Source organism: Corvus cornix, chromosome 7, assembly GCF_000738735.6.
Source record: "Corvus cornix cornix isolate S_Up_H32 chromosome 7, ASM73873v5, whole genome shotgun sequence".
NCBI lineage: Eukaryota > Metazoa > Chordata > Aves > Passeriformes > Corvidae > Corvus > Corvus cornix.
The window spans coordinates 14,951,071-14,973,299 of NC_046337.1; the positions used below are offsets into that span (position 1 = coordinate 14,951,071).

At 43.3% G+C, this 22,229-nt stretch overlaps 1 long non-coding RNA gene across 1 annotated transcript in view; it reads left to right on the top strand.

Moving 5' to 3' along the window:
* LOC109145624 overlaps nucleotides 1-17,611 on the top strand; it is a 40,596-nt gene extending 22,985 nt beyond the window's left edge. The window contains exons 3-4 of the long non-coding RNA XR_002047149.2: nucleotides 7,399-7,656; nucleotides 15,267-17,611. This is a non-coding gene — a long non-coding RNA (uncharacterized LOC109145624). The remainder of the gene's footprint in view (nucleotides 1-7,398; nucleotides 7,657-15,266) is intronic.
* The last annotated feature ends 4,618 nt before the right edge of the window (nucleotides 17,612-22,229 follow it).

The following is a 22,229-nucleotide window of genomic DNA, read 5'->3' on the forward strand; positions in this document are numbered from 1 at the left end:
ACTTCTCTCTGCTGGTCCTCCCTTTCCTGCCTTCCACACTGAGTCCCTCAAGACCATTTTCCAGCCCAGGTAGCCAGATCATAGTCAGCCCATGAACAGCAGCACTGCAAGGCCCTGATGGCTCTTTTCTCTCACTTCTTCAAGATAATGCTGCTGAGTGTTTGCACCAGCAGCGTTCATTGCCTGTGGACCTTTGTTGGCAAACAGCCTATTCACCATCTTTCATGAGTGGCAACACAACCAACACAGAGAATTAATGTTGCTCATTTAAAGAGGAGGTTGGCAGTTAGTGCCAGGAACAGCCGTGCCTCTTGCAAGATTTAATCAGGGGGTCTACAAACAAGCCAGAGGAAGAGGCAGCAGGCTTCACATAACAAACTGACTAGTCTGACTGACATTTTCCTTCTGTGTCCCCAAGGAGCAGCCGCCCCTCAGGAAAGCAGGCAGCACAGTTATGCAGTGTTAGAAGTATCCTTTGAAACCGTAAAATAGAAGAGCCTCCCTTTTGGTGCAGGTCCCTGGGTGATCTTTTGAATGTCACACAAAGCTACCACAGAGGTATGTGTCCTTTGAGAGTTAAAAACAACAAACCTGTCTCGCTGAGGACAAAAATTCTAATTTAATTTGTGCTCCAAAACATCACTAACAGTAGCATGACTCTGTCCTGTCATATGAAGTTTTCAAGGACAGTGTGAAAAGTTTGCTTGTGTGCGTTCAGAGTGGCCATGGGTGTGAAGTGTCACACACATAAGCACATATCTATGTATGTATATATATGTACACACATACACACGCACTTATATATATACTGCAACTGTGATGGACTGAAAAATCAGGCCCTCAATATTTATAACTTTGGCTCATATCCCAAGCAAAGCAGCCCTAGTGCAGAAGCTCTATTTGTGGCAATGGGATCTACACACTCCATTTTATTTCTAATCCTAGGCAAGCTGGCAGACATAAGGTTTTATGGGAAGTAGAACAACTAATCCGTGCTGAAGCGCACTGCAGAAAGTTTCCTAAGTATAGCGTCCCCTCAGAAATATGAGGGCTCAAATTAACCCCCTAAATCCTCTTTATCAAAGTCAGCCAAGCCTGGGAATGGTAAATTGATTATGTGGCCATCTCCAGCTGATGAAATACTTATGGGAGAGGGCTCTGAGGGAAGTGTAGAAAAAGGACTGAATTAGTAAATCTACTGACATGGAAATCTCCTGGAGCTCGAAGTCTGAGTACAGTTCTGCTGAATCCCCAGCATTCACACCAGAATCTGGGGGGACCTGTGTCTTTCTTGGAGACCCTGGTTGATTTGTGAGGAACAGAAGGATTAGTCCCTGGCTGAAGCAGGGACTTTGGGTTTTCCCTTAATGTGGGTAATTATGACCCTGCAATGTTATTTGCTGCCCCTTGGCATTACTGCCCAGTGTGGGGTGTACTCTTTCTCCCCTAATATTCCCATCCAAATCCATGACTATGATCAGCTCTGCTCTAGTTTCTGGGGTGTATTAAGTAATCAAAGAGAGGTTTCATTCCACTTTGTGAGTACTGGCTTGGGGCCAACTTTAGAGTGGAGGTCTGGTTACAAACTTTTTTAAACACAGAAGTGTGGCCAGGTCCAGGCTTTATGTTTGGACACATTGCTCCAAGTCAAGGAGAAATTTCCAGTTGTCTGGATGCTGAGTCAGCAGAAACGTTGGGAATTAGCTCAGGGTTTTTTTTTGTTTTGCTTCCCCTTCGAACCTTGAAACGGGCTCAAATTTTTTTGCAGCTTTGGCCAGTGGTTCTCATGTCTTCCCAGATGAGATCTCTAACAGGAGATTGCCAAGTGCCCTGGGAGCTTTCTGTGACCCTGACAATTGGCCCAGAAAGGAAGGAGCTGAGGAGGGAGCTGACACCTATCATGCTCATTTCATGTGAGATCCTGGAGGGACTGACAACCAAAGGTCTTTCTTACCAAAGTGCAACTCACGAAGGAGAAAAAAAGGGAGAGGAATGCAATGAAAACATCTGATATAGAAGAGCTTTTGGTTAATATTTCTTTGCTGAACAATCAGTTGTTTGTGGGAATTATTTTTTTTTCTTTAATGAGTAATTCTGGGAGAATGAATATTATGTAGAAGAAAATTTTCTGATGATGAAAAACACAGATTTTTGCCACACCAATTCAGCTTCATGAATTCCTAAAGCAGGAGCAGGTTCACCAGCTTCTCCCTTCCTAGTACCTGTGGAGTAAAGGAGAAAGACTAGAAAGCTAGGAGTTGAAAATTCAGTTTCTTCACTACTGATGGCTACCACAGAGACTTCTGCTTCTACAGCACTGATCCAAATCTGAAGGCCTGGCCCAGGGAACGGCTGTGGACTGACAAATACCCCCACTTATCCCCTGTTTCTTCAGACTTAAAGTCACAGTGAAGATTCTGAGTAATCCCAAATTCACCCAAGAAAGATTGGTGCCATTTGAAAATTAGAGAAAAGATACTTCAAACAAATTAAGGGTCTGATTTGGGGCTACAAATAACCAAACCAAAATAAAGTATACCATGTAGACAGGTCTCCTTAAAACCATTTATCAAGGATCCCAAACAAAATGTCTCATCTCCCTGACCCTAAGAGCTGAGGACCTAAATATCTAGGAAGACTGGTTGTATTTTCCTCTAAGATCAGATAACCAGATTTAAAAAAGGGATAAAAACATGCATCCCTTTTAAATTATTTTTGCCCTCCTTTTTCCTTTCTCTTTTTGTGTGTAGGACTTCTCAAGAGAAAGTAATGTCTCAAGCATCCTGTGAACGGAGGAGTAGTTGGGACAAAAAACATGGTGAAGAATTTCCCAGGCCTCTGGTGGGGTAGAAGTTCTGTGAACTACAGCCTGAACAGTTTTCATGCACCCTCAGAAACCCATAAATGTTTTCAAAGAATATTTACTAGCAACCTTTTCACTAACGTTTGCCAAACTCATTTGAAAAGGGAAGCAAAGTTTCTGTCAGAGGAGCAATTCCAAGCAGGGGAGTCACAAGCTCCTTTGAGCTGCCTTGGGGGGGAAAAAGAAGCAAAAAAAAAAAGAAAAAAAAAACAAGCAGAAAAAGGAAAAGGAAGAGGAGGAGGAGAGGGCAAGAGGGAAAAGCATCTGTAAACCATAGCCTGCAATTTTGGCTTTGGAGCTCAAGATAATAAGACCACGGACTGACAAATTCCAAGAGTTTTTTTCTATTTATATTAGGTTATATTTATTTGTTCAATATGTGAGGATGTGATTCCTTGCATTAATCATTACCTTGGTAGAGCTTTTCCTTATTCCTTTCCAAGATAAAAAAAAAAGAAAAAAAAGAAAAAAAGGACACACAAAAATTTCATGTAGGTTGTAGTATTACATGGAATAAACCCCCCTGGTAAGAAAGGGCAGGACAAGTTGTCAGGACAGCCCTGTAGTCTAGGGTTTTATTTATATCATTGTTGCTGGGAGATTTGCAAAAAGGCGTGCAGATGCTCTCCTCATGGAAACAAAGAGGCCAAGTTTGTGTCAGATTTCAGAGAAGGTCTGTATAAACCTCTCTGAGCCATGTCACCCTTGAACTCAGTCCTCCATGTGGAATACCCCAAATTTCCACTTTGGTTTCTGTTCAAGAATAGGGTGTTTGAGACCCCAACCTTCTGGCCTGCTCTACAACAACAGCCCTGCCCTGACTCACCTGCCTTCCCTACCTATGGCTGCTTCTCTGGAGATGCCCACTGGCCTAATAAAGTGTTTAGTGCCATACCAGTGTTCTAAGCTCTGGAGTAAAGCAGAGGCGTGTTCCAGTGTATGTGGACACTGATCTCATTCAGACCCCGAAGTGTCATACTGGTATGGAAGTGTAACTGAGATGTGCAATCGGAATCAGTCCCATTTTCCTAAAGAATGTGCAATTTCTGTGTTTAGAGCTGGAATTAATAAGAGTGTCCACTCAGTGCAAGCATGAGCAATTGTTTCCTTCAGTTACCAGCAGCAGAGGAGGAAGACAGCAGCTGGAGAGATGCCCTCCAAAAAGCTGTTAATGAAAAAGAAAGGTGAAAGTAAAGGTTCTGTACTGGGATCCATTTTCATACTGGCTGAGTTATAGCAGAGCCTTCAAAGAAAAGGAGACTCTGCTTTGCACCTAGAAAATGTCTCAGTCCAGGAGTAGAATCAGGCTTGGATTAAACAGACAAGAGCAGCTCTGTGAGCTACCAATTTAAGGGTCACTGAGAAGATAGGATTCACCTGAGCTAGAGAATATTCCTCTCCTGAACAACACTTAAGGCAACTGCAAGGACAGAGAAAGGGAGAGCTGTAGGTGTGACTCAGTTTCCTGAATGGAGAAGCTTTTTGAAATGCTTACAGTGCTGTATAGGACTGTTAAAAGTTGCACCCCCAGTCTTCCCAGGCACTGAACCATCCTTCTCTCCTCCATTCCTGTGTATTTTATGTCATCAAACAAACAATCTCTTCTACACCATAAACATTCATCAGCTGCCAGGATTGTAAGGAGGGAAGATAATATTTTCTGTGCTTCTTTTGTGCTGATGGGTAAAGATGGCTTAACTGATGATTTCTGGTATGCTTTTGGAGCAGGTGAAACTTAAGCACTATCTAAGCAATGAAGTCTTACTCTCCTAGCAGAGACATGTATCCTGGCCAGCATTGCTCAGTTTAACCCACCAGCTTAAAATTCATCCTGCACTTTGAAGTGAGTCATCCAAGCGGGGAACAGAAATCTCCAAGGTACGCAGGCTTCTCCCTGCCCATGTAGAATAGTTCACCACAAGAGTCCTTCAGACACAGGGCCAGTCCAGGGCTGCATGACTCAAACAATCAGGTTTCCATCTCCTGCCTTGGGAGACTAGTCCACTTTTAGGAAAGTTTTCCTCAAGCTAATCTTTCCTTTGCTAAGCCTCAACCCACTGCTCTTAATTCTCTGTGTCTTGCGTTAGCCCCCTCTCCACCCTGGACCTCCCTGAATGACTGATCTTTCTTCTTGGATGATCTTCAGATATTTGCACATCATTATTTTTCTCTCCTGCTAAGAGGTCTTGTAGCCCATGGTAATGCTTTTGTGTCATAGTGTTTTGGGTTTTGTGTTTATCTGAAGCAATTTTCTTGTCTTCTTTTTAAGAAAAAAATGTCAGAAAATATAAATGGAAATCAAAACCAACCGGAGTCACTCAAGAGTCAGGATGCCATCTGCCAAAATGTCTTCCAGGGTGCTTTTATTTATGGCTGACTTTCAAAACTGCAAATGAAGCAGCATAATGGAAATACTGGCACCACCTTATCTTTTTTCTACACTAACGCAGAGACATGTGAACACACCAGGGATTCGTGGGTGTGATACTTTGACCCTGTGGAAGCTCAGCTGGGAATAAACAAACATCCTTTTGTCGTAACTTTCTTTCCTAGAACTTCCTCGGGTTCATTAGTAATCATCCTCACCATTATTTTATATGTCTAGAATGTCAGGCATCCCAAAGGATACTTATGTCCTTAACACAGTATCCATTTGTTTTTATATGAGGGAGCAGCAAGTGCTGTAGCAGAGGAATCCTACATCTCATTTAGCAAATACCAGCTTCTTGAACAGGAAGATGCATTAATAAGAAGACGTAAAAAATCATGACAGGGCCAATGAGGGAATGCCCAGGGAAATGATAAACACTTATGGCTAGGCAGGGGAATCACCTTCTAATAGTGACTTCTCTCCACTCCTTGCAAAAAGTTTGGATACCTAGTAGCTTGGATAACTCTGGTATCTTGAACTTCCTATGTCCCTTGTAGACATCTAAAATTAGGGTAGGAAGAAACAGCGAAATGAGAGCTGTACTTTAACTGTCCTCTGTAAAATGGACAATTAACAGCAATGAGCACTAAGAGGAGAAATATCCTACAAACATTCTGAAATGCTCGTATATTTCTGACACCAAGGCCACAGAAGAGGCTGCATTAGATGGACTGAACCGTAGTTAATTTCCTTTTTTTTCTATTGGGCTTGTGACTTAAATCCTTTATACCCAAAAGGTGAAATTCCTGCATGAAATACTCCATTCCTTCCCATGGAGCGGACCATGGTGGCTATTTTGCCACCAACACTGAGGCTCCACAGAAGCTCTGAAGCCTGGTGCTTCTACAGCAACTACAGGTCCATGATTTCCAGCCATGGTTCTGTGGATTTCTCCTAAGAGGAACATGAATCGTGACTGCAGTAAAATAGTTCACCTCTGACAAGCTTCTCTTGGACATTTCTAACAATCAGTGCCTTCGTTGGAAAACCCATAAAATAACCCACAAACTGAAAGGGACGTCACTACTGTAGGAGGGGTGGGGAGGTGCAGTGAGATGGAAATTGGCCAGGATCTGAGAGTTAATGATGTTGACAACTTGGAATTTTCAGGAAGAAATTTTATCTCCATTTCTCCCCATTGGCTGCAGTGGCCATACCCGTAACCCGTAGCATGACACTCCAGGCCCTAACTGCTTAAACATTATTGATTGCTGACTTTTTTTTCCCTGCAACATATTGCATTCTTTCTAAACATCTGTTTGTACAGAGAGATGTGTTGAAAAGACTGTGGTTATTCATTTAATCACATTTTGTCATGGCATCACTGAGTGATTATATTAGCAAGGCTGATGAGTTTTCTTTACAAAGGGAAGCCCCATGGAACAACATGAAACAGGCATTGTTGTAATTTTGCTGGAACGAAAGAGGAGAAAAATTCAAACCCAAAAAAAGCCCTTGCTCACGGCATGTCTCCACCCAGCAACGAAAGGCAAGCCAGAGATCTCTGAGCAAGTCCTAATTAAGGCAATAAGTTCACAGAGCAACAAGCAGTACCAGGGGGACAGGCTGCCTGGTCTCAAAGTAGTGTGGCTGAATTCATGTGCCTGACGGTGTAAAACCCCATTGTTCCTTTGGAACAGAAGTGACCGGGGCACAGCACTGCACGATTGCAGCTGGACTTCTGCACTCACATCAGATGAGGGGACAAGCTGTGAGTTATGTCAAGAAACCAGTGCTCTGCTCCAGATCTGGTGCAACCGATTTACTGTTTGTGAAAAACCCCACAACCCAGCTGTGTACAGTTCCAGCATGTGTTCAGTACTTCAGTCTCCTCTCCCATATAGAGGCAAGGAGGGTGATTTGAGGCAAACACCTGAAGGTCTTGTACTGTGAGGATCTTCCAGCTAAAAACAACATGAATGACTGCTATTAACAGCTCCTTTGATCGTTTAATTGGCTATTCTTTGGGGTCTGCAGCCTTTCTGTGGGCTCCAAGCTCTGCATCTCTAGGAAGCATGATTTCAGAGCATTTTTCTACCGTTACAGAGAAGGTCCAGAAGAAATCCTTCTTAAACTAAACCTTCTTCTTTCTTTTTTCTTTTAGGCTGAAAAGTAGAACAGATTTAGAAGAGCTTTGTTTCTGCTGCTTTCACTGTGAATTTATTGCTCATGAAAGGAATTGGGCTGATAGCTTCAACAGCTTCATTTCATTCTCAGAAGAGCAACTGCAGAGGAAGGCACTGGCGGATCCCCCAGGGCCGGCCTCCAGCACTCGTGCAGAGAGTCAGCAGATGCCCATCTTCACCACAAACTCAGCTCTCCTTCTGAGCTGGCAAGCTGGGCTGGGACAGTCACGTCAATGGTACGTGCCATGGCACAGACAGGATCCTCTCTCCTGCAGTTGTCACCAGGAGGGTTGAGGTGGGGGGGGCAGTGCTTTATATGTGCTGAAATCTACTTTAAATCCAGTTCCTGGAGGGCAAATGCCCCTCCAGGGCCAAAATCTGAGACTCCATGAAGTTAAGACTATCTTGAAAGCTTGTCCCCAATTCAACCAGAAGTCCCCAAATGCCTTTGTGTTCTCTTCTTCAGAATGAAAGGTAAATATGCTCTATGAGAACATTTCAGGCTAACAGCTATGACTTGTATAGTGCTAGAAGCCACACTAGATAATCTGCTGGCTTTCAGAGTGAGCTGCTTCCTCCCCACAGCACCCCACTGACAATCCCAACAGAGATTAATGGTGCAGACAGATGTGCCCCCTGCCAGCAGCTGTGCTGATGGGAGAAATCATTTACCCTTGAACTTGTCACACCTCTCCTGCTAACAGCATCTCCCATTGCATGTTCCCTTACTCATTTCAGTACAAGGAGCTGGATTAGTAAACTAATTAAATGATGAGGTCTTTGCAATTTTGTTTCAATCAAATTGAAAGGAAGTTGGAGAACTTTTACACAAGCAGCTCTACTCCTGGGTGGTTCAAAATAGAGAATATGTGTCCATAAGCTGGACACCTTTTCTCCTCCAAGGGGCTCATGCTTAAGTAGTACAATGGATGCAGGTCTCTGGAAAGGCCATTGGGAAAGGTGCTCTGCTGCTAATTGCTTTGTTTCTTCCTGTGATTAAAATCAGACTTCAATGGACTCCTAATCCCAGTCTTTCTCCCTTCTCAAGGCTGAACAGAAAGGTTTCACAAGGAGACTTGAAATGCTGTTTTGATGTCTTATAGGAGGTGGCTTCAGAGTAATCCTGGGTTTCTCTTTATTTATTAGATTTCCAGCAATGGAAGAGCTTTCAGAAGCAAGGATAATCTTAGATTACAAACTTGCAGCAGAATATCTGTGCAGTTGTTTTCTTTCTGGTGGAGTATCCTGTGTGTGGAAGACACACTGAGCAGGAGGGATCCTGTGTGCACACAAGGGTGCCCCAGGCAGCCTCATGCTTCATGCAGCTGTGACAGCAGGGAAGCCTCTGTGAGCCAGTGGACAGTGCTCATGGCAAGAAAACCCACCTGTCTGTATGTGGCACAATGGTATTTCCTGTTCCTTCAGTCAGTGGGTCAAGCAGAAGTGTGACTATGCAGAGTCCTCCACGGGGAGAGAGCCCATGTAAGTGAGCCAACGTGCTGGCTCATGGGATCTATTAAAAGCCATTTCTTTCCCTCTTTTATTAGCATCCCAATCCTTCCTCTGTCACATGCATTGACAAAATGCTGTTTCATGTGTCAAAGTGGAGCTATTATTCTATGCATATATTCATCTTCAAGGACAGTTTGAGTCACTTGAGGTTTTCTCAAGGCTTTGAGGTAGGAACTGATATCCCACAGAAGAGCTCCAGCTTGGAAATACAGCACAGGGCAAGTCAATATACTTGAGTCTCTTGGATGCATGTCAGGAGCTCACTGCTTTGTGAGGCTTGGCTACAGCTCCCAAGATCTCTCCCAGGGAATTCATCAGGATCTCTCTCCTATGTGTCTGCAAGTTTATATTTTGCTTTGGCCTGAGCATCCATACTGATATCATACATGATTTTTTATAAATCAACCCCCCCATAAGTGAATGGAGGAATCATCAGGAAGCTAATTGCATCATTTAACTCCTCATCCTCCTCAGCTGTCAATCAGCTTTCTGCTTTTGTGACCCAGAGTTCAGTTGTCTCCAGGTTTATTTTCATTTTAATTTTTGTGCTAATTAAATTTGGATTCCAGGTTTTAAAAAAGCAAAAATGGTACTGCTGAGGCTGGGAATCAGGAGTTATATTGTTGTTATCTGAGTCCAGCCAGAGGGTAAATGATACCAGCTTCACTGTAGGCTCAAAAGGCCAAAAAATAAAAAGGGGGAGAAAACACAAGATACCTTCCAACTTGCAGTTTTCCTAACTTGTCTGTTTAATTTTTTGGGGGGTTTCTCCCTCTGCTCTGGCACTTTGCAAGGTTTGTTTAAATCAGCATATGTTTCCCCACATCTGTGTATCTTACCGTACATGTGCCAGCACAGCATATGTTCACATCATTGGTCTGCTGTTCCTTTACCTGCATGTGAGTGTAATGCTGGATGTGTAAGACACAGAAAAGAAATGGGGGGTTATGACCAAGCTACTCTTCTGTGGTGTACCATGGAAGCAGTTAAAGGTGCTGAATAAGGTTTGGCCCAGCTGTGACACGTTCTGCATGCACAAGATAAAGGTTAATTCCAAATTACCTCCCTGCAAAAGTGCCTGCTCACCTTTCTTTCAGCTGGTTAGATTTAGATGTACAGGTGGTCTCCTGTTGTGTTAGAAGCTGCACAAGTCATAAAAAAGGGCAATTCCTGCACAAGAATTACCAGCCAGACTAAAAAATGAGAGGGAAGAGATAATGTTAAAGGAGCTCTGAAATCATCAGAAAGTTGATGGCTGAACAAAAGCTCCTGGCCACATGTTCTAGCTTTTTATCACACAGTCTTCTTTCTGAGCATACAAGAAATGGACATGCCTTTCCAAGTGCACGTGGGTCAGATCAAGGCAAGACACCCTCTGTGACCTAGACCATGTCGGGCCCCTGGTTACTACCAACCAAAAGGATGATGTGAGCCCTCCCTCATCTGCCCCAGTGCAGAGTCAGCCGGCACCGCTCAAGCAGCTGATCCAGGTGGTGTGAGCTAATCCAGATGACTTTTGCTTGCAGCAGAGCTGACTGCCAGCAGAGCTGCGGGAGAGGTAATCTTTGGCTGGAGGGCTGTGCCAAGCATCTGCAAGCTGTAATGGCTTCAACCAGCACAGCCACTTGCTGGCTGAACATCTGCTCGTAGCTATTTATGAAGGGTAATGCATACATCAGCACAGTCACATGCCTGGCTGCGCGCGACACCAGGCTCCACCTGCTCCCTGGAACTGGGCTTGGCTTTCCCCTTCTTCCCTTTATCCTCCCCAGCCTTCATGGTCAGCTTTGCTGTGGGAAAACCACTGACTCAACTCAAGGTGGAGTGGGATAGAGTAGAGAGGAGAGCAAGGAGGGTCGTGCACTGGGGCATTTCTCACCCTGTTCTCTCTCTCCTCATGTGGTTCACGTGTACTCACATGGTCTTTTGTGAGGCCATGGGCCAGGGGCAGGGAGAGTCTCAGATGGACCTGATCACTGAAGCAGGGTGCTGTGGGAAGCTTTGTGTTCAGTTTCAGGATGCTTCTCTTAGGTAATTGCTTCAGCTCTAGCCAAATCCCTATCTGCAGGGAGCTGCACTTCCAGTCCATAACACCTTGGCATTATTCTGCTCTCATGAGTCAAACCATTGAGCAAGTCAAGACTGAAGAAACATGGAACAAATTATCTTTATAGATCAGCTTGTTCAATAGCTCCAGCTTCCCTGACTTTTCCTTGTGGGATGTTTCCCTTTCAAAATGATGAAGATTATTAGGCCTGTGGGCAAATCATGATGGCTCTCTTTAGAAAGCTCTGGGAGTGATAGATGACTTTCTCTGTCTTCCTCCACCTCCAAATTAATAATGGTACACTGTAATTTGTCTCCCTGGATCCTTTTTCCAGTCTTAGCTAGATCTCAAGAAAATGTATTTGCACTAGGAAAAAAGGCAAGATCTTTATGAGGAGAAGGAATCTAAAGAAATTGATAATAAAATATTATCTGTTACTGACTGGTCCTTCCTGGTAGAATGATTGACAACAGTTGGGGTCCAAGCCCTTCAGGAAGGAGTTAATCAGAACAGTGTCTTGGAACCTTGGGATATTTTGGAAGAAAATGACTTTTCATGCAAGAAGGAGACTGGATGGGAGCTGGTTGTTGGATGGTAGCAACACATGGATCACATAGTGTTAAGCTCGCATCACTCTTTCCGTTATAAATCCTGAGCCCGTCTGGGCTCCAAACTATCAGCTCAAAGATGAGCAATATTTATTTTCAAATATTGTGCAAAATACTTTGAGTCTTTTTGGAATCCCAGGGTGATGGGGAGGGGGAAGGCAAAGCATGCTGGATGCTTTCCTCTTTTGCAGAGCGTCCAAACTGTTTTGTTGCTGAAGTTCCAGACCAAAATGGGCTTAATTTTAAGCAAATATTTATTCTTTCTTCAGTCAGGAGGGGTGAGGCAGAAATAAAAGCATCAGTGTTTGACCTCTAGCGAGCGAGTTCAAGCTGTGCAGAAACTGCATGTGGTAGATGAACCAGACTCCAGAATGAAGCGGAGAGAGAAAGCTAGGGGAGTACTCTGTAGTGGCCTGGAGTTCAAACTAACAGCAATACTATTTTGTAGGAGCCTTTAAAGGACACCTTCAGATGGTGCCTGGTCTTTGTATGGGTGCGGGAAATGACAACTCCTCTTCCAAACCCACCATCTAATTCTGATGCTATTGAACTGGACATGGTTTAAATGAGTCTCAGTTTTTCCAGCAGGACAAGGAGTCAGTAGAAGTCCAAAGTTGATGGGCTGACCAAGAGCACAAAGGAAAGGAATTCCTCACTTCTTCTATTCTCTTTCACAAGAACCATCATTAAGAGCAAATAATTACCCAGCAGTACCCAAGGAAGGTGGTCTCTTGCAAAGCATTTGTAATATATGTATTAAAGCTATGATTACTTCTGAAGATTCAGGCTTCTTTAGACTCTCTGGGGAGGGCAACCACCTTCTAAGGAAGTGGTCACTGATGCTAACTCAGACTTGGAGCTGTATTACTCATGTTACTATCCTGCTTTTTAAAATTCCCCACTGCCTTCTGATTTGAATATGCCATTTTATGTCCCTGTTTGCTGTGGAAGACCAGGAGAAAAGCTGGTCCTACACACCACAGAGAACAGAATTTCTCTTGAAGCTGTTATTATTTACAGAAGGTTTGCCATAGTTGGTAGTGTTTGCATGTAAAAAGATCAAACCACAAGCTTGTTTGAAATCTGTGGGGTGATTCTCATGTTCCTCTGAGTAATTGTTGTTTCTGATGACCAGTTTGACTAGGAGCAGCAGGCAATATTTATTCTTACTCTTATTCAATCCCTCTACTACCTGGTCCTGTATAGCTGTTGATCACTACTACAGCTGGGTCTACAGCCTCTGGAACTCATTGAGGGCTCAGGCACCTCAAGTTTTGTACTAACACCTGGCTGTGGTGAGTAGCAACCTGATTTTTACTCAGACAACAGCTGAGCATCTAGAGTTTACACAAATGTAACAGAAAGCTGGTCAGTGCCTCCATTTCTCTAACTCAAGGAGTGACCACTAGAGTAATGTACAATTTCTTTTCAGTTCAGAAGTCTTCTCTTTGGAGTCAAGGTGGGATTATGGCCATTTTCCAAGGAGCCACAAAGAATTTAAGACACTGCCCAGCTCTGTATCCATTTCCCAGGAAAAATGGGACAATCTGAAGGCATTAGGGTCTCTCTCAAGGTCATTAGGCCTCATCTGGGAGCCTGCACTAGCTCTTCTTATTAGCAGAGGCAACATTAAGGTTTTTCAATTGAGCAAAACTCTTCGCTGTCATTATACCCTGAACCTACATAAACAATTCTGCTGTATGACTCCATTCAGCTTTGGAAACTCTCTACAGACTTGAAGAGATTTGGATCACACCTACAAAGCCTTCCACTGGAGTTTGATTTAAGTCCTTTGGTTCAGATTTCAGTCTCAGGTGAGATATTACACCTCAGTCAGTGTCTTACACGTGGACAGCAGCAGATCTTGCAGTTAGCAACTGGCCTGTGCTAATCATCAGAATCTACTGACACAGACCTCAGTGTAACTCCCTTTGCTGATGTGATCTATCTGTTTATAATGTGGTGGTGATAAAAACAAAGGTATTGTCTTTTGGGGAACTTCTCGATGATAGTTCCTGGTCTTGATTGCATGATTCATGTGATCTCAGAAAGAAATGTAAATTAAGTCTATCGAAAGATAAATTTGTAAATAAAAATATATTTTAGAGACTAAATACATTATACATTAATGTATAATGCATTTTTGTAATGTATTTATAGAGAAAGCACCCATTCCATTAAGAGAGGAAAAAGCCCTCACTCATTTCTGCCCTCTTTTCCACAAAAGTAAACTGTTTACTGTTTGCTTTCATTTACTGAATTGCTTTCATTTACAGTAAGGATATTTGACATCCAAAGCCCCTTATCTATCTCTTCCTCTTTTTCCTTACAAACACAAATACTATTTTCTGCATTAAAAGCCATTGTACAACACTAAAGGCACAGAGTAGAGTTAGCAAGTTTTTTACCCAAGCTTTCTGTGGCACCACATGTCCTTATTGCAGTTTGTACTACAGGACCACTGAATAGTAGATCCACTTTTTTTTTTTGTGGGAAGTGTGACCTGGAGTGTTACAGGAGGCAGCTGACACGGGACAGATCTGCAGAAACGATAAAGCCACTGCAGTACTACTCAATGCTGCAGCCTGGGTTTAACCTCTGAGCTCCATGTAGGCTTTTGTTTGGTTGCTATCAGTTAGCATGATTCGTTTTGGGTTTTCAACTTGGATTCAGCAAACCAAGTTTAATCAAACAGCTTTTTCCTCCTTGATTAGAGAAGCAAAGTGTGTACGACACTTTGCAGGAGATACTGTAGGACCAGAGAGTTTAAAAAAGCTTCTGAATCTGGGGTATTTATCCTGTCAAAGGGAAGATGAATTACTCTAATATATATCTTAGGAATTATCTCTGCCTGTCTTTATGAGGCAGAGAGGTGGTGGCAGCACACAAGTGTGCCCTGATACCACTTTCTCCTCACATACAGTGTTAGAAGGTATTTTTTGGAGGGGGTGGTGTTTTAATTTTTAGGGGAAAGAATATTTTGGAAGAATGTAGACTTAATACTTTCCGTTTAAGATACCAGTATCAGAATTCCAGTCCCCTACTGAACAGTTTCTCATAATCCCGCTGGTAAAGAACAATCTCCTTAGTGGGAAGTTTTCCCCTTACAATTCCTTCTTCTTCCCTAGACCATCTTCTCTTTCAAGCTGAGAAGTCAGCAGCAAAACTTTTGGAAATATAGAGTTCAACACTCATGATTCCAGCTTCTTATTTCTTGCCACTGCAGGACCTGGGACAACAGGCTGCAACATCCAGCAATTAAAGAAAAATAAATGTGGGATCAGTCTTAAGATGGTCACAAACTCTGTGTTACATAGACTACTGCCAGGATCTGCAAATATTTGTGTTATCAGGCTCCACAGGGTTTAGAGGAGTAAGGACTGAGTTGCTTTCCCACAACCCCCCTTTTCCCTCCCTCTCTATTACTCCTCCACCCCTGCAATTTCTCCCAGGTTTCAGGATAAGATACAAAAAAATTTATTATTCAGTCAAAACTCTTGGGTGACCTTGGAGGTATAAATGTCTGGCCAAATGACATCCTAGCATTTGCTCGAGCACACCCTTCCCTATTCCACATGTCCTCTAGATCCTGTCGGTTGCAGTTATGTTTTTAATATTACTTTCTTTTCTCTCCCCCTCCACCCTAGTGCAACTAAGTTAATTTTTTTTCCCTTTCAAGGCTTGTGTCAATGAAGAGTAAAAGAGTGAGACATGAACCTGCGTAGAGGAACCTCTGGAAAAACCTCTAAATGCTGTGCATCTGTGTGAGAAGAGAAATGTCAGGAGCAGTTAGCAAAAAAATAATAGCCCTGATCCAACTCTGTGACTCTTCTCCTGCCAAGTTCTCCAGTGCTCACTGGATGATCCAGCACAGCCTTGACAAGGCTCTCTGTTAAAAATTTTTTCCCCCTGTTTACCTGCTGTCCGGCTTAGCTGGGAAACTTTGAGTTCAATAGGAAATGGTCAGTAAGGCTCCAGGTCATGCTAGCAACAGCAGGCTGGAGTCAAAACAAACTCAGGCCCACCACCACAACAAGGTGGTGCCCCTGATCCAGGAGAGACTGGGGAGGCTGGGGAAAGTCACTGCTCTGAGCTTTCTCTGAGCCGCACTGTTGGATGTGGAGCTGTGCTTCCGTACAGCAAGGACAGCACCTGGCACTGGGAAGTGATGAAAGCAGACTCCTTCCAGTGTGCAATGACCACGTTCTTGTCTCCCTGCCTGAAGCTGCCTGTCACATCCATGGACAGTTTCACCGCTGTTCAGTCCCACTGCAGGAAACCAAGCAGCTTTGCCAATGCATGTCTTGCCTCATCTGTAATATCCCTTCTTTGTTCATCTTCTCCTGTGACCTGAGTTGCCAGTTGTTCCCAGCTAACTGGACCCAATGTCATCCGTGTACAGCGCAGCCTGCATTCAGCTGCCATTTCCTTCCATGTCTGACAGCCCATCTGCTGATTTACTAATGCCAGCTAAAAGATGAGTTGTTTGGGAAGAAAGGACCTATATGTACATACACATTCTAGGTGAACTGATTGTCCTGGGTCTTTTTCAGACACTTAACAGTACATATATATATATTTCCTCCAAGAGACTTGTTCTGGCCTACCACCCCAAAAAGGAGCATGTTGCTAATTTTTAGTTGGGATGGAGCAATGGCAGCCAAGCCAAAGTGTAACAAGGAACTCACATGTGGAAAGAAAGGTGCTGCTCAGTCTGTGATAACTTTCTGGTGCAGGAGAAGCAGACAAGATCATAAAATTTCCCTCTGTCTTCCACCCTCACTTGAATACTCCTACTTCCCTTTGTTACATCAACCCAGAGCTGCAGAGGGAGGCAGCAGTGGCCAAGAGGCAGTATTTTACCAATGCCTTATTCAAAGTTCTACTCCTATTTTACAAAGCATTTAGGCACTCCAGGCTTACCTTGAGACCTGATTCAGTCTTCCAAGTTACCTCAGCTCCAGGGAATAAATTCAGTTTCTAAATTGGGTAGACAGATTGATTTTAATGTGTAGCAGAGACACAGAACTGAGCTTAACCCTTCACTTACTGGAGGTGAGGCAAAGTGCTAATGAGGTCTGGCCTCAGATTTTGATTCTGAGATGTTCTCTCCTTCATCCTAAGCCCTACCTGGCAAGGCAGAACACAGCTAGGAGAAGATCTGCAGGAAAGACTTATTATACATCACTTTTTTTATACATTTCCATTTTTATTCATTTTCCTTCCCTTCTCCTCTGGGTTGCAAGAACATTATGTGAGGCACAGCCCTGTCTGGTATCTTTGGAACATGCCTAATGCACTCCAGATCCTACAGCAACCTTAAAACACACAGTGGGAGAATGTGTTTGTGCGGGGAGACTTTTCTAAGCTAGTCAGCAAAGGCAGGAGATCCAGTGGTTGCAAGGTGAAGTCAGAAGGTAAACTTGAAAATGAGCTGCAAGTCTGAATTTTAGCATGAAGATAATTAACCACTGCAAGAGATTCACTAAACACTTGGTGAAGTCAAGGCAGGGAGTTGTCTTAAAATTTGCATGCTGGTTCAACCACAAAATTACATGTATAAAAGTGGGGATTACTGAGTGAGTTTTTCTAGCCTATGAGAGGGAACAGAGCAATTAGAGAATTTTTTTTTCCTGGCTTTAGAATGCCTAAATATTCTTAAGAAATAGAAATAAAATACTTTTAAAATGTAATCTTAAAAAAAAAATCAATTAAAATCTGCAATTCTAGAATATCTCTGGGTTTCTGAAAGAATAGGGGAGAGGCTGTGAAAAGACATCTCAGGAAAGTCCTAGGTCAAAAAATAAGAAGATGGGAAGATGGGGGCTGAGGCAGGGAGAGTAAATGGGAGACTTTTCTTTCTTCTTCAACATCATATTAATTGTTCACCCAGACTCACCTATTCACTAATACACATTTTAAAAAAATAAGGTGAGCTTCTTTTCTACTCCTTTAAGGATAATGAGAAGGAAAGGAAAGGAAAGAGGAAAGGAAAGAGGAAAGGAAAGGAAAGGAAAGAGGAAAGGAAAGGAAAGGAAAGAAAGGAAAGGAAAGAGGAAAGGAAAGGAAAGGAAAGAGGAAAGGAAAGGAAAGGAAAGGAAAGGAAAGGAAAGGATCACAGACAGCAAATTGACTGGAAATTGAGTAATCATCCAGTTATTCCCTTCAGCACTCCGATTATATTCCTTATGCCCTTTCCCAGGAGCCATACTTTCTGGGGTTCTTTCTGAAGAGACCAAACTTAAGATCCATTCATCTATTCCAGCTCCTGCATGCCTGCTGTAATTTTGTGGGTTTGTACTTGTGGGTGCTAATGCAGCTTTCCAGGGCTCATGGCCTGTCAGGGTGCATGGAAGTCAGCATGGTCTGACCTAGGGAGAGGAAGGAGTTTATGTTGTTCAGTTCTGGGGCAGGAATTAGATCAGCTGCACAGTAAGAATGCAATTCCCCCTGGGTTCTGCAGCAGCAGTGACTGGCTGTCTTTAGGAGTGACTGTTATTACTACCTAGTTTCTTGCCAGATAATTTGGCTGCACCTCCAGATTTCTTTAGGGGATAAGCTGAGGGTGTTCACACTGCTGTACCAGGAGTATCTGCTAGATTGCACCAAGATTAGATCCAAGGTCTTCCCACAGACAAGTAATGTGGACAGGCTGCATATTTGACCTCAGGATCTCTCCTACACCTGAGTATAAACACAATCACTGTGCCCTTGAAAGTGTCCTTCAAGAGGCCTGTTACACAGGCTCCTCAGATCTCAGGGATATGGTTCACCTGAAGTTCTACTCTGTGCTGCATTCACACCACTGCAAGCACACCATCCTCTACAGTACACTGTGTTTTGTAGCAAAACCCTGCACAAAAAAAGTGCTTTAACGTCTCAGTTGAAGTCTTGAACCAGTCAGATCCACACTGTGGAGGTTTCAGGCCTCTTCGGAGAGCAACCACTGAACCCAGATAGAAGACAGGAGTGCGAATCCTCAACACACCACTCCTGGCTTGAATTTACCGAGATGTCACTGAGGAATCATTTCAGGGCAGAGATAGGAGGGTGAAGAGAGTCCATAGGGAGCCAGAGGAGATACCTGCCCAAAGCTGTGCCACCACTGTACCTTGGGACTGCTAGGAAAAAAAGACAACCTGTGGAGTTGACAACAATGTCAGCACAACCCTCAGGTTTAAGACAGCAATAAGTTGCAGAGAGATATTCAAGCTTAGTTTCAAGCTCAGGACAGTTGTAGGGAGCACTGAGCTGCTCAAAAGCACAGAATGAAAATTTTTTAATAGAAGTTACAAAATCAAGGTGTGAGACTGAAAATCAGTGTGAATTAAAATTAATTCTCCTTAAGTGAGCAGCATTTCCCCAGCAAATAGCCATGCAAACAAAGTAATAATAATAATTGGAAAAAAAAATTAAAAAAAAAAAGAAAAGACAGGAAGAAAATTGAGACAGTGTGAGAGGAAAACAAACCCAGGGGATTGGATTTATAAAAGGTAGGTTGTGTGTGTCTGCAAGGGTGTCTGAAATGCAGGATCAGCCAAGAATGTGTTTCCCGGAGCAAAAGAATAGCTAGGAAAATGGATGTCTTTACTATTGCTATAGAGGGTCCTGAGCAAAACCACAGCAAAGGTGAGGTGTGATGGATCCCAAAAGGAGGCAAACATGCCCTGGAGGTGTTGTGACTGTACCAGAACAAGAGCTGCAGACCCAGCTGGACAAGACTGAAAGGGGGAACATGACTGTATGAATGCTGTAGGTGCTGAAGTTTCTCTTTATGGCTCCATTTCAGAGTTACACTTTTGAGGTTCATTTGCAAAGGAAATGGTTACATTTGAATCCACCGAGGCACAGAGGAGGTGGTGAGAAATAGGGAGTGGATGGAGCTGTTCTACAAAGGAGTTCATGTGTCACCACCCTCCTAGGAGTGCTTGGCTGCCTATATTTTACTGGAAGTTATCCTCACAATGCCCTGATGAAGTAGGGAAGCATTTGTTGTGTTTTTACAGACAAACAAAGCGTTGAGTAGATTCATTAATTACCCTGGGGAATTTCCTTTGTCGCTACCCACACGTGTTTTCAACATGATGTTGGTTTCTGGCTGGCCCTGGTTTTACTTTGATCCATCAGACCATCTCCTTCAGCTTGCACTAACCAAGAACTGGGACCTTACTTCAATGGGTTGCTGCAAGTTACTGATGCAGTGAAGGGTTTATTACTGGATGTTAGCGGTTCATTCTGTGAAATTCTGAGTAAGGGGAAGGAAATTCCAGACCAATTATGTAGCAGAGAAAAGGAGTAAAATTCATCAAGGAAAGAAAGCCATGTAAATTAATCACTCAACTGATGATTTTTTTTCCTCCTCTCACATGGACAGGACCCTATGTGGCTAGAGGAAAAAAAATCCCAATAAAAAGCTTTGGGTTTGGCTACACAGCATAGACTGATTAAAGACCTGCTGCTGGGTTGTTAACCTTTTATTAGCATGAATCTAATAATAATAATATCACCACAAGTATATTTACTTTGCTGATGCCAGAGGGCCTTCAGGCAACTTAATAAAATGTAGCTCAAATAGTGCTCGATCATTAATAGGACAATGTGCTGAAATAAAACCAAGAGCAAGGGTGAACTAAAAGCCTAGGATCCTTGTCCAGTGCATGTAGGCTGATAATAAGCCAGATAAAATGTCTGTCCTCTTTTAGCAGCAGCTTCAGAGCACTGTGTGTGTTGAACACAATGAATATGTTAGCTGTTGGCATCTGCAAAATAAGCATATCCGTATATCCCAGTCTTAGGCTTCTGAAAAGAAGATGGTAATCTGTCTCTGTTAGAACTCTCTGGCTCTGGGATTTATCATGAGACCAAGCCCACAAAAAGACAAAAAAGAAGACCAGATCCAAAGCTGTGGAAGGCATCAGAACGGCTCCCAAGTTTTCGGGTGGGTTTTGGTCAAATCTCGTTTTCTCTTGCCTTTCCCTCTTACTCCAGCTCCAAAGGAAGCTGTTGGCATAGGATGCTTTTGAAGGCAATCCAAGTTCCTTAATGACATTGGGAAGTTTCTTCCAACAGCCCTGGAGACTAAAGGTGACTATGTTGTTACTACATAACACAGAAAGCACATTTCCAGTTTCCGTGTTCCCTCTTTTTCGTCCTTCATTCACTGCTGTTTGCACATCATAACCCCTGAAAAAATCCTGCTTAGGCATGGAGGAGCAGCTGCATGGACTGAATTCTCAAGCCTCATCTTGTTGGCATCAGCTACCACACAAATGAAAAAAATGTCTCAATCCTAATGGTTTGAGCAGGATGTGTCATTTTCCCCTTATGCACTTTTTTTGCTGTGTCTATTGGGATGTGCCCCCAGTGATCCATGTTGGTAACAGAACCTGCTACATAAGTCTATATCCAGAAAGAGCTTATTCAGAAGTAAAGGAGGCAGAGGAGGCAGTCTACATTTTCAGAAATAATAAAGAAGTGGATAGGAAAGGCATACTGAAGAGTCAAGACGCTCATGGAGCTGAATGGAAAGAAGGAAAAAGGACATTGCTCCTGTAGAGATTCAGTTGTCTTAACCTCCACCTGCTGTGGATGTTCCCAGCTTGTCCTCCATTTCCCCTTGCCTTTTGGATCCCATCCCTATTCCCTCTGTGGGAAAGTGCTGGCAGCAGACAGCTGCTAGGGATCAGATCCAAGAAGTGGGTCCATGCTCAAAGCCAGATGTGTGGCTACAGAATGTGGATGAGGAGGCGAAGAGGAAAGAAGCTGGGAAGGATAACCTTGAACAGAAGTGAGAGAAACAGCAAATGGAGCTGTTTGTCTCATGCCCATGACACAAGCAGTGGAAGGAGAGGAACCCTCTGAAGCTGAGCTCTGACACCAGAGCCTCCATGTGCTGCCTGGTTAGATGTGATGGCTCTCCAGGATCTGGATGGGCATTTCACTAAAACCTCTCATATTATATGCATAAAAGGAGGGGGAAGTGGGAGGTGGCATTTCTTAAATGGCATTTTTCCAAAGCAGGAGAACAATACAAATCCATAAACATTTGCATGTGCTGCCACAAACAGAGTTGGTAACCAGATCGTGTCCCTGATCCTGTAACACTGCAGTGTGTGGAGCAGGGCAGAGGGACCACACTGCAGAAGTGCCTGTTCTGGACAGGCTGTTGGGGAATGTTGCTCAAACTCAAACACTTTTTCATCCACACTGATTTTCAGAAGCTGTTTTTGCAACGTGTCAGGGCAGAAATCACTGCTAAAGCATCCTCTCTGTACATCCAGTCAGATGTTTGGGGTGATGGAGGTTTAACAGCCTTCACTTGGCACCAGGCTAATTATTTGAGGTTGCTGTCACACGCAGAGAGCTCCCACCACCAGGTTCAAAAAACACTAGGAGAGGGGTTCTTTCTCAATAAGTGAATCGATTCCTAATTAAATCATGTGTAATTGCAAAACATTTGGTGAGCTTTTTTTATTAATTTCTCCTTGGCTGCAAGAGTCTAAAGCTCCTAGCTCAAAAAGCACAAACTGTGCATGGAAATACAGTACATGTAATTAGATTACAGATTAAAAGGGATTATATCAAACTGTCCATGAGAACCAAATAAAAAGTTGAAATTTGGAAAAAGTAAAAATAAATACAA